Source organism: Anomaloglossus baeobatrachus, chromosome 3, assembly GCF_048569485.1.
Source record: "Anomaloglossus baeobatrachus isolate aAnoBae1 chromosome 3, aAnoBae1.hap1, whole genome shotgun sequence".
NCBI lineage: Eukaryota > Metazoa > Chordata > Amphibia > Anura > Aromobatidae > Anomaloglossus > Anomaloglossus baeobatrachus.
The window spans coordinates 664,252,175-664,261,793 of NC_134355.1; the positions used below are offsets into that span (position 1 = coordinate 664,252,175).

The 9,619-nt window shown below is 49.4% G+C and overlaps 1 protein-coding gene across 1 annotated transcript in view; it reads right to left on the reverse strand.

Moving 5' to 3' along the window:
• Window positions 1-8,934, reverse strand: part of LOC142297394 (uncharacterized) — a 181,706-nt gene extending 172,772 nt beyond the window's left edge. The window contains exon 1 of the mRNA XM_075341620.1: window positions 8,878-8,934. The gene's annotated coding sequence lies outside the window, so the exon portion shown is untranslated. The remainder of the gene's footprint in view (window positions 1-8,877) is intronic.
• Between the last annotated feature and the right edge of the window lie 685 nt (window positions 8,935-9,619).

The following is a 9,619-nucleotide window of genomic DNA, read 5'->3' on the forward strand; positions in this document are numbered from 1 at the left end:
GGTGTGCAGTTCGTGGAACTCACAGGGATGTTGTTATACATGTCCACTAGATCGGGCAGTTTTTCCGGCCACCGACTTCGTTCTTCTAATGGGAGAGTCTTCAGAAGGTCGAGAATGATGTGGTTCATTTTCTCACACATGCCATTGGTCTGAGGATGGTAAGGTGTGGTACGGATCTTCTTGCAGCCGTAAAGGTTACAAAACTCCTTAAACACTTCAGCTTCAAAGGCTGGTCCTTGGTCAGTGAGCACTTGGTCTGGATAGCCATGTGGTCGACAGAAATGTGTCTGGAACGCTTTGGCTGCAGTCTGACCGGTCAAGTCCTTGACTGGTACTACCACCAGGAATCTGGAGTAGTGGTCAACCATAGTGAGAGCGTAGTTGTAGCCTTGTCTGCTGGGTGCCAACTTTACATGGTCCAGGGCCACGATCTCCAGGGGCCGTTTAGTTTGGATTGGCTGGAGTGGTGCTCTCTGGCTGGGCTGGTCTTTTCTTCTAAGATTGCAGGGCCCGCAGTTTCGACACCACTTCTCTAGGGCAGATCTCATGCCCACCCAGTAGAATCTTACTTTAAGTAGGGCCTCCAGTTTCTTCCAACCAAAGTGGCCTGCACCATTGTGATAGGCTTCTAGCACCATCCTCGTATCCTTCTGTGGTACAATCACTTGCCACACCTTCTCATGCGTCCTCGGGTCAATGATGCTCCTGTAAAGTTTGTCTTGATAGATGAATAATCGACCCCTCTCCTTCCATAGGTACTGTGCCTCAGGTGGGGCTCCTTTGTCAAGGCTGGCGCCAGGCTGGTTGATCAGTTTCTTTACCAAGCCTACCGCTGGATCATTTTCCTGGGTCTCCTTCCAATTGTAGTGAGGTAGTGGGTTCAGGGTCACCTCTTGGCAGTTGGCACGCAACTGCCGACACTGTTTTGCTCCATGGCGATGGAACGCTGGCAGCTCAATCTCTTCAAGATCATCTACATCTTCACCCTCGTCTGCTAGGTGAGGCATCCTGGACAGAGCATCTGCGTTGCCGTTCTTGCGGCCAGCTCGATACTTGACAGTAAAGTCATAATTCGCCAGTCGGGCTACCCAACGCTGCTCCATGGCACCCAATTTAGCAGTATCCAAGTGGGTCAGGGGGTTGTTGTCCGTGAAGACAGTGAATTTGGTGGCTGCCAGGTAGTGTTTGAACCGCTCTGTGATAGCCCATACCATGGCCAGGAACTCTAACTTAAATGAGCTATAATTTTCTGGGTTTCTTTCAGTAGGCCTGAGCTTCCTGCTGGCGTAAGCAATCACATGCTCTTTGCCTCCCTGCACCTGTGAAAGCACTGCTCCCAGTCCCACATTACTGGCATCTGTGTACAGTACGAATGGCAGACCGTAGTCAGGGTAGGCTAGGATCTCTTCACCCGTCAAGGCCCCTTTCATTTGTCTGAAGGAGTGTTCTTCTGCTTCTCCCCAGTGAAATGGCGGGCCGGAGATCTTTCCTTTCTTCTTTGGGTGGCCTACCAGGAGCTCTTGCAAAAGCGCTGCCATTTTCGTGTAGCCCTTGATGAACCTTCTGTAGTAGCCTACCAAGCCAAGGAACTGACGTACCTCCCGAACGGTAGTAGGTGTGGGCCATTCCTGGATGACTGTGACCTTCTCTGGGTCCGGTGCTACTCCTTCTGCACTGACCACGTGACCTAGGTACTGGACCTTTGGCTTCAGTAAATGGCACTTGGATGGTTTCAGCTTCATTCCATATCGGGATAGCGCTTCAAAGACTTCAGCCAGGTGTTTCAGGTGGTCCTCGTAGGTCTTGGAGTACACGATGACATCATCCAGGTAGAGCAGGACGGTCTCAAAGTTGAGGTGCCCTAGGCAGCATTCCATAAGCCTCTGGAAGGTCCCGGGGGCATTGCAGAGTCCAAATGGCATGCTGTTGAACTCACAGAGGCCCATTGGGGTGGTGAAGGCCGTCTTCTCCCGATCTTCCTCTGCTACAGATACTTGCCAGTAGCCACTAGTAAGATCTAGGGTAGAAAAGTAGTTGGAGGTTTTTAAGGCAGCGAGGGATTCCTCTATCCTTGGCAAAGGGTAGGCATCCTTGTGTGTTATCTGATTTATCCGTCTGTAATCCACACACATCCTCATCGTGCCATCCTTCTTTCTCACCAGGACCAGGGGAGCCGCCCAGGGGCTGCAACTGTCCCTTATGACTCCTGCCTCCTTCATGTCCTTCAGCATGTCCTTTGTGCGCTGGTAATGGGCTGGTGGAATAGGGCTATGTCTTTCCTTAATGGGAGGATGACTGCCTGTGGGTATGTGATGTTGCACCCCTTTGATCCTACCAAAGTCTAGTGGGTTCTTACTAAAGACCTGCTCGTATTCCTGCACGACCCTGTAAACCCCATGTTTCTGGTAGACGGGTGTAGAGTCAGTCCCCACGTGTAGTTTCTGGCACCAGTCCTCTAACTGCTTTTGGGAGGTCTCATCCTCTGTTGAGTCAGCTTGTGTCAGGGGACCTACAGGTGTTATGGCGTCATCTGAGCATGTAAACAGTTTGGCTATGGTAGCGTACCTTGGTAGTCTGGCTTCCTCCTCCCCACAGTTCAACACTCGTACAGGCACTCGTCCCTTGTGTACATCAACTACCCCCCTGGCTGTCAGAATCGTGGGCCAGTGGTCTGAATGAGTGGGCTCTAGTACAGCCTGGTAATCTTGTCCTCTGAGACCTACCGCTGCTCTACACCACATCATCATTTCACTCCGTGGGGGTATCACAATGGGGTTAGCATCCATCACCCGTACACTACCAATCTCACCGCCAGTCTGTTTTACCTGTTGCTTCCTCAGAATGATTCGGATCTCCTTTTGCAAGGCTCTTTGCGACCTGCCCTCAGCACCTTCAACAATCTGGTGAAGCAACAACAACACTTCCCCTAGGCAATTTTCTATGACATTAGTGCCTAAAATCATTTGCGGGTTCCTTTCTCTAATATCAGTGTCCACAACAATCAGTACTTGTCCCTTCATTTCCTGCCTTCCCACCTTTATGGTTACCTCTTTGACTCCAATCTGGCCTATAGGTTGTCCGTTGGCAGCATAGATGGTGAGGGAGGGGTCCGGGGGTCGGAGTTCGTCGTCCGACCAAAACCTACGATAAAGGACATACGGGATCGTAGTTACCTGAGAGCCGGTGTCCAATAATGCCGGGGTAGGGATCCCATCCAGGACGATGGACAGGACAGGACGTCCACCCACGTACTGATCACGGCAGCGACCTGGGCCTGATCTTCTTAATCCTGAGGACTGGCCCTCGGCCCCAGGTTTGGCTCGTTTAAAGGGCAAGCCCTTGCATAGTGACCTGCCTCCTGGCAACGACGACAGATGGGTTGTCCAGATGAGTCATAGCGATCACTGCTCCTGCCTCGGGTTGTAGGACCTCTTCTCCTCCGCATCCACGGGACGTCCTCTGGGCTGTCAGCTAGCAGGATCCGATGAGGGACTTTGGTGTCTGAGGGCAACTGCATTGCTTTCAGGATTTGTGCGACGTCCTTAGTGAGCTGTTGCACCTGGGAGGATAGTGTATTTATGGTCTCTGCTGGCGTGTTGAGTCCTTTTGCAGTTATCAGGGCCTGCGAGGAGGATTCCGCTCCTGCAGCCGTGGAACTGGCAGGCCATGCTGGTGCGACGGGGTCTGTGTCCACAGGAGGTTGGAGTGCTTTCACTGCCCTGTCTTTCAGAATGGCAAAGTCCACGTCAGGGTGTTCCAGGGACCACAGCTTCATCTGCTTCCCATCCTCAGGAGAGCGCAGGCCCCGCAAGAATTGTTCCTTCATCATCCGGTTTCCTTCCTGATCACTGACAGGGTCCACCAGCTTGAGAGCCCGTAGTGCAGCATGCAGCCTGAGGGCATAGTCTCTTATACTATCTTGGGGCTTCTGACGGCAGTTATAGAAGTCCGTCCTCAGCTCTCCCTCTGTGCGGTGTTCAAAAGCAGCTGCTAGTTTGGCAAAGATGGTCTCAACAGAGCCCCGGTCATCATTGGTCCAGGACTCAGCTTCCAATTCTGCTGCTCCAGTCAATTGTCCCAGCACCACAGCGGCCCTCTGCTTACCAGTCATCGCGTGCATGTCTAGCAGGGTGTTGATCTTCTTCTTAAACCCGGTCAACGTGTCTATTTTACCGGCGTATTGGGGCAGCCATTGCGCTCCTGGGACATACAGTAAGGAAACTGGCATTATGGGGGAGATTTCGGCCGGCGCAGCTGCGACCGCGGCACCAGGCGCTGCTGCGTCCAGCGCGACGGGGGCTGGCATCGCTTGGGCTGCGTCGCCCTGACCAGGGGCATTACCTCCTGCAGCGTCCATTTTTCTTCAAAAAATCTGCGCGCTCCCTTTCCACTTCCTGGGTCAGTACGCTCTCTGAATTGTGGGGATTCTGGGGCGGCCACACCTCTTCGTGGGCGGTGCTCTTCTCCCTCGCGCGGGCTGCAGCGCGCGCTTTTGAAGATGACAATATGGCGGCGGTTCAATTTTTGCGGTCGGACCTCTGAGGCACACGGTCACCTGTCTGAACAGGTCTAGTCCAAATCCTGTTCGTGACGCCAGATCTGTGGAGCCCTTCAGGTGCGGTGCAGCAGGGTACTACCCTTAGGGACTCCACGGGATGGAACGGTCGGGTCACAGGTAGGGAACCTTCGTTTTGGGATTTGCCGTGACGCCACTCTCAGAATTGCGTCAGTGAGGACCACCACTGCAGGTTAAGGGATGCCTGGGGCTGATGGTGGGTGCAGTCAGTATAATAGCCTCCTGAGAGTGAGGCAAGCCCCAGGCCCCTGTGTATGTGTGTGGGACCACAGGTCGCAGAATGACTCAAACACAGTCCAAGTAGTCTTTTAACGTGTTTACTCACTGTTTAGAGGTCACGGTGAGATGCCCGGGCGACACTGTGATAACCAGGTGGAACCAGGAATTCCAGGAGGCCGTTCTGAGGGTAGCTGTCCACTCGCCCTCCTTGCACTCTTTCTGTTTGGGAGGATCCCTTGCCTGAAGCGTGGTAGGACTCCTCCAGGGAAGCTGTTACTACCCTGCTCCCCTCTCTCTGGCCCGTCTGCCGGCAGCGTGGCCTTGGTGGGATGGCTTCTGGCCCTGTCCCCTTATGGGCCTGGTGATTGCTGCTTGGCTCGAGCTCTGTGTAGTCGTGGTGAGGGCATGAAGTACCCCCCCCACCTGTAGGTTAAGCAGCTCTGGATGATTTGCTGCCCGTACTGGGGATCTGTTTCCCCTTGCGTGCTCGGATACCAGGATCTCCGTACTCAGCCACCCCTCTCTCTGGATGTCTTTCAGGCCGACCCACGGTGCCCTTTCTCCCCCGCTTTCAGCTACTGCACTCCTCAGGACCTGTCTTACACGAGAGCCCCTCTGCTCCCTTCCACACACCTCAACCTCCAGCTCCCGACTTCCCTCACTTCCTCTCTGCCCTGCTTTCTAGCAACCAGCCTCGGAGCACACCCCTTGCTGGGAATTGAAAGTTAACCCCTACTGGCTACCCAAGGGTCCCTCTAGTGATGTGGGAGACCTGGTCACTATGTGTTTGTGTGTGCACCTCATCCTGGCCTTTGGAGATTACCTGGAGGCATTGTCCCCGCATGGGTGCAATACTCTGTGGTGCCTGACCAGGTCAGGGGCGCCACACTGCCACTGAAGGGGTGGGTGTGTGTGGGGCCCAATTTTTGGAAAAAAAGGGAGACTCCGCTTGGAGTAACCCTTGCTTGCTGTGTTTTTTAAAAGGAGCCAAGATGAACAAGTCATGGTTAAGCAAAGACTTTGCGACCTACCCCGGTGTCATCCTGGGGACAGTTAAGTATGGCGTATTTTTTAATGTGCTTGATGCAAATCTAGCTGTGAAGTGTACAACTAGGGCACAAGTGCTGCCACGGAAGTGGTGTCTGTGTGGCCCAATTTTTGGAAAAAAGGGAGACTCCGCTTGGAGTAACCTTGCGGTGTTTTACATGATTTTAGAAGGGCATGACATGCCTATATCTGTGTGTCCTCCTCTTTTTCCTTGTCCAGCTCTTATGTTTTCGCATGAATATATGTCCTTGTCACTTTCCCATGTGTTTGTGTTGTGAGTTGTTTGTCACCTTTTGGACACGTTTGAGGATGTTTTCTATGTGTTTTTATGTGTTTGTGATTGCCTCCCATTGTTTCCTATGCGGTTCGAGTGGTTCGCCGAACCGGTTTGCCGAACTGAACTCGAACGAGACCTCCGTTCGGCGAACTGAACTCGAGCCGAACCGCGACCGGTTCACTCATCTCTAATAAAGAGTTTAAAAAAACAAAAGCTCAAAAATTAAGAATTTCAGGGGTTTTTTGCTATTTTGCTAGACTGATTTTTTTTTTCCTGCTTAATGTTACAACATGTGATAAAATTGATGTTGTCATTCAAAAGTACTATACAAGAGAAAAAGAAGTAGGCAAAAAGCACTCAACTCACTAGATAAGTACAAAATATATAACAAGAAATTTATTGAAAGATAATTCAGTGCAAACTCCATAAAAACATTTAAAAGAATGTTTTCTTTTAAATATCATCACTTTTTATCACTTTTGGATATATTTTCTTTATTAATGTAGCTATGCAGCTCTGTCTCTTGCTTAATGTCATTCAAAAGTACAACATGTCCCACAAAAAACAAGACCTCAGATGATAGAAAAATAAAAAAAAGTTATGGCTTTTGGAATAAAGAGTTTAAAAAATGGTTTTTTTTTTGCTATTTGCCACACTTTGATTTTTTTATCTGCTTACCATTACATCATGTGATAAAATAGATGGTGTCATTCAAAAGTACAACTCTTCTCGCAAAAGAACAAGAACTCACAAGAAAAATAAAAAAAGGTTATGGCTTTTGGAATATGAGAGAGGAAAAAAAAATCAAAAGCGCAAAAATAAAAAATTGTCCGGTCCTTAGGGATGTGTGCCCACGATCAGTGTTTGCAGCATTTTGGATGTAACGTGCTTTAGCTGCATCCAAAACGCTGCATTGTACAGTACAAGCACAGTGAATGAAATCCCGTTCCCACGGTGGTTGTTTTTTCCGCAGCAAACACTGAATTACGGTGCGGCTTTCCAGACCGCAGCATCGCATGCCTCCTCCGTAGGGAGAACACAAGCGAGAAACCGCAGCGCATCAAACCCTGATTGTGGGTACAAGCAGCTGTAGTCTCCAGCATTCTCCTGCGGAGGAGACTCGCGGCCCCTCAGGTCAGGACTTGCTGCGTCCAAGACACAGTGAATCCTGATCGTGGGTACATACCCTGAGGCTATGTGCGCACGTTGCGTACAGTCACTGCAGAAATTTCTGCAGCGATCTGAAGAGCACATGTGCGCTTTAAATCGCTGCAGAAATGTCCGTAGTGAAAGCCGATTCCATGCGCTCTGCCTGCAGCTCCTCCCATAGACAGAGCAGGAGCTGCCGGCAAAGCGCAGGAAAGAGGTGACATGTCACTTCATTTACGCAGCGCTTCGGCAGTAGCCGAAGCGCTGCGCTCTTAAACGCCACGTGCGCACGGCCCCTGCACAATCTCCATAGACTGTGCAGGGGACGCAGGACGCATGCAGTTACGCTGCGCTACAAAGCGCAGCGTAACTGCATGTATTTACGCAACGTGCGCACATAGCCTAAGTGGTTGTTAGCACTATGTAATTTTCATCAAACCACATCAGTAACTTGGAATAAAAGTATCATATGTGTAATTAGTGAGATTAGTTGTTGGTGTCATTATTTTATTTATAGTGTGGAATCCAATATGCATAATCATACACAGAATACAGAGATTTTGTCCTCAGGCCTAATACAGCTGAGGGAAAAAAATTGCAGATCAGCACTGACTCATTGAATAACATTGGCGTGAGTGGAATAAGATTTATCTTGGATTGCACTCGGCATATTTATACGCAAGTGGGAGTGACATCTCAATGTAAGGGGTATTTTGCACGTTACGACATCGCTACTACGATCTCGTCGGGGTCAAATCGAAAAGAAGTACATCCGGCACCGGTAACGACGTCGCAACGTGTAAAGCCTAGAAGCACCGATAAACGATCGCAAAAGCGTCGAAAATCGGTGATCTGTGTAGTGTCGGTCATTTCCATAATTTCCCTGCAGCGACAGGTACGATGTTTTTCCTCGTTCCTGCGGCAGCACACATCGCTGTGTGTGAAGCCGCAGGAGTGAGGAACATCTCCTTAGCTGCGTCCCGCCTGCAATGAAGAAGGAAGGAGGTGGGCGGGATCTCTGCCCCTCTGCTTTTATTGGCCGCCTGCCGTGTGATGTCGCTGTGATGCCGCACGACCCGCCCCCTTAGGAAGGAGGCGGGCCGCCGGACAAAGCGACGTCGCAGGGCAGGTAAGTGCGTATGAAGCTGCCGTAGCGATAATGTTCGCTACGGCAGCTATTACAAGATATCGCATCTGCGACGGGGACCAGGACTATCGCGCTCGGCATCGCTACAATCGGCTAGCGATGTCGCAGCGTGCAAAGTACCCCTAACATTTGAGGCACCAAAATAGCTGATCTTATGGCTGAGAGGCCGAGAAATTGTAAAAAGAAATTAAATCCATATAGTGCACCCATAATTGATCCACATTTCTATTAAAGACACTGTGAATAAGTCCATGGATGCATCAGATATAGGACAGCTGAGTTGGTCTGACGTGGAACGTTGTTTGTACAGTACATTGTAGCACAAATGCATTTTTATGCCAAAAACAAAACACAACATATACAAAGACATAAAAAAGACACAGCTCTGCTACATTTCACATTAAAGCATTGAAGTCCATGTTACAAATGCAGAATTCATCTATGTTAGAATTGGTGACTTACCTGAGTTGCTCTATCTCCCTGTAGGTAAAGCCACGGCTTGTTTTGAGCGCATGGCTGTGTTTGTGCTCGCTGGAAGGCTGCGACTCCACCCTGATTCTCGTGTTCCTTACTCTCGAGAAGTCTTAAAAAAAACACATGGCAGGAAAATGCTAAAACTGAGGTTGTATAACAATGCGGACAAGCTATTCCTGTTCCTTATCACAAAGGAAATTCCAAAGTATCTCTCTGTAATTTAGATGCAGTGGTGATGCATTGAACTAAACCACTTCTCTTAAAAGTTTAGTAGAAAATATGGTGAAAAAAATAATTCGGTCGCCACTAGGAAGAGCCATATTGATTTGAATATTATGATAATTGGGAGATTTATAAACCCATGTACAGAATACTCCCTCTAGTGGTGGCTGCAGGCAGACACAATGATTTATTTCATTTATTTCACTCACTTATACAGTGCTTTCCGTTCATCAGCTGGAAATATTTGCAACATTTTACTTTTATAATGAAGTTCTAAAAGTATTGATATCCAATAATTATATCTTTTGTGTTTACTTGACTGTAACTATGACTAACATATCACAAGCATTCCAGCATACAGCTTGCCTCGCTTACCAGTTCACTTTCTGCACCACACTGTGATGATTGGTAAACATGGCCATCCTCTTTGGTATCGTCATTATCAATTTTATACTTTCTCAACCTCGTATCTTCATGTGCCTGCGATAACTCATTGTCCCTCTCCACA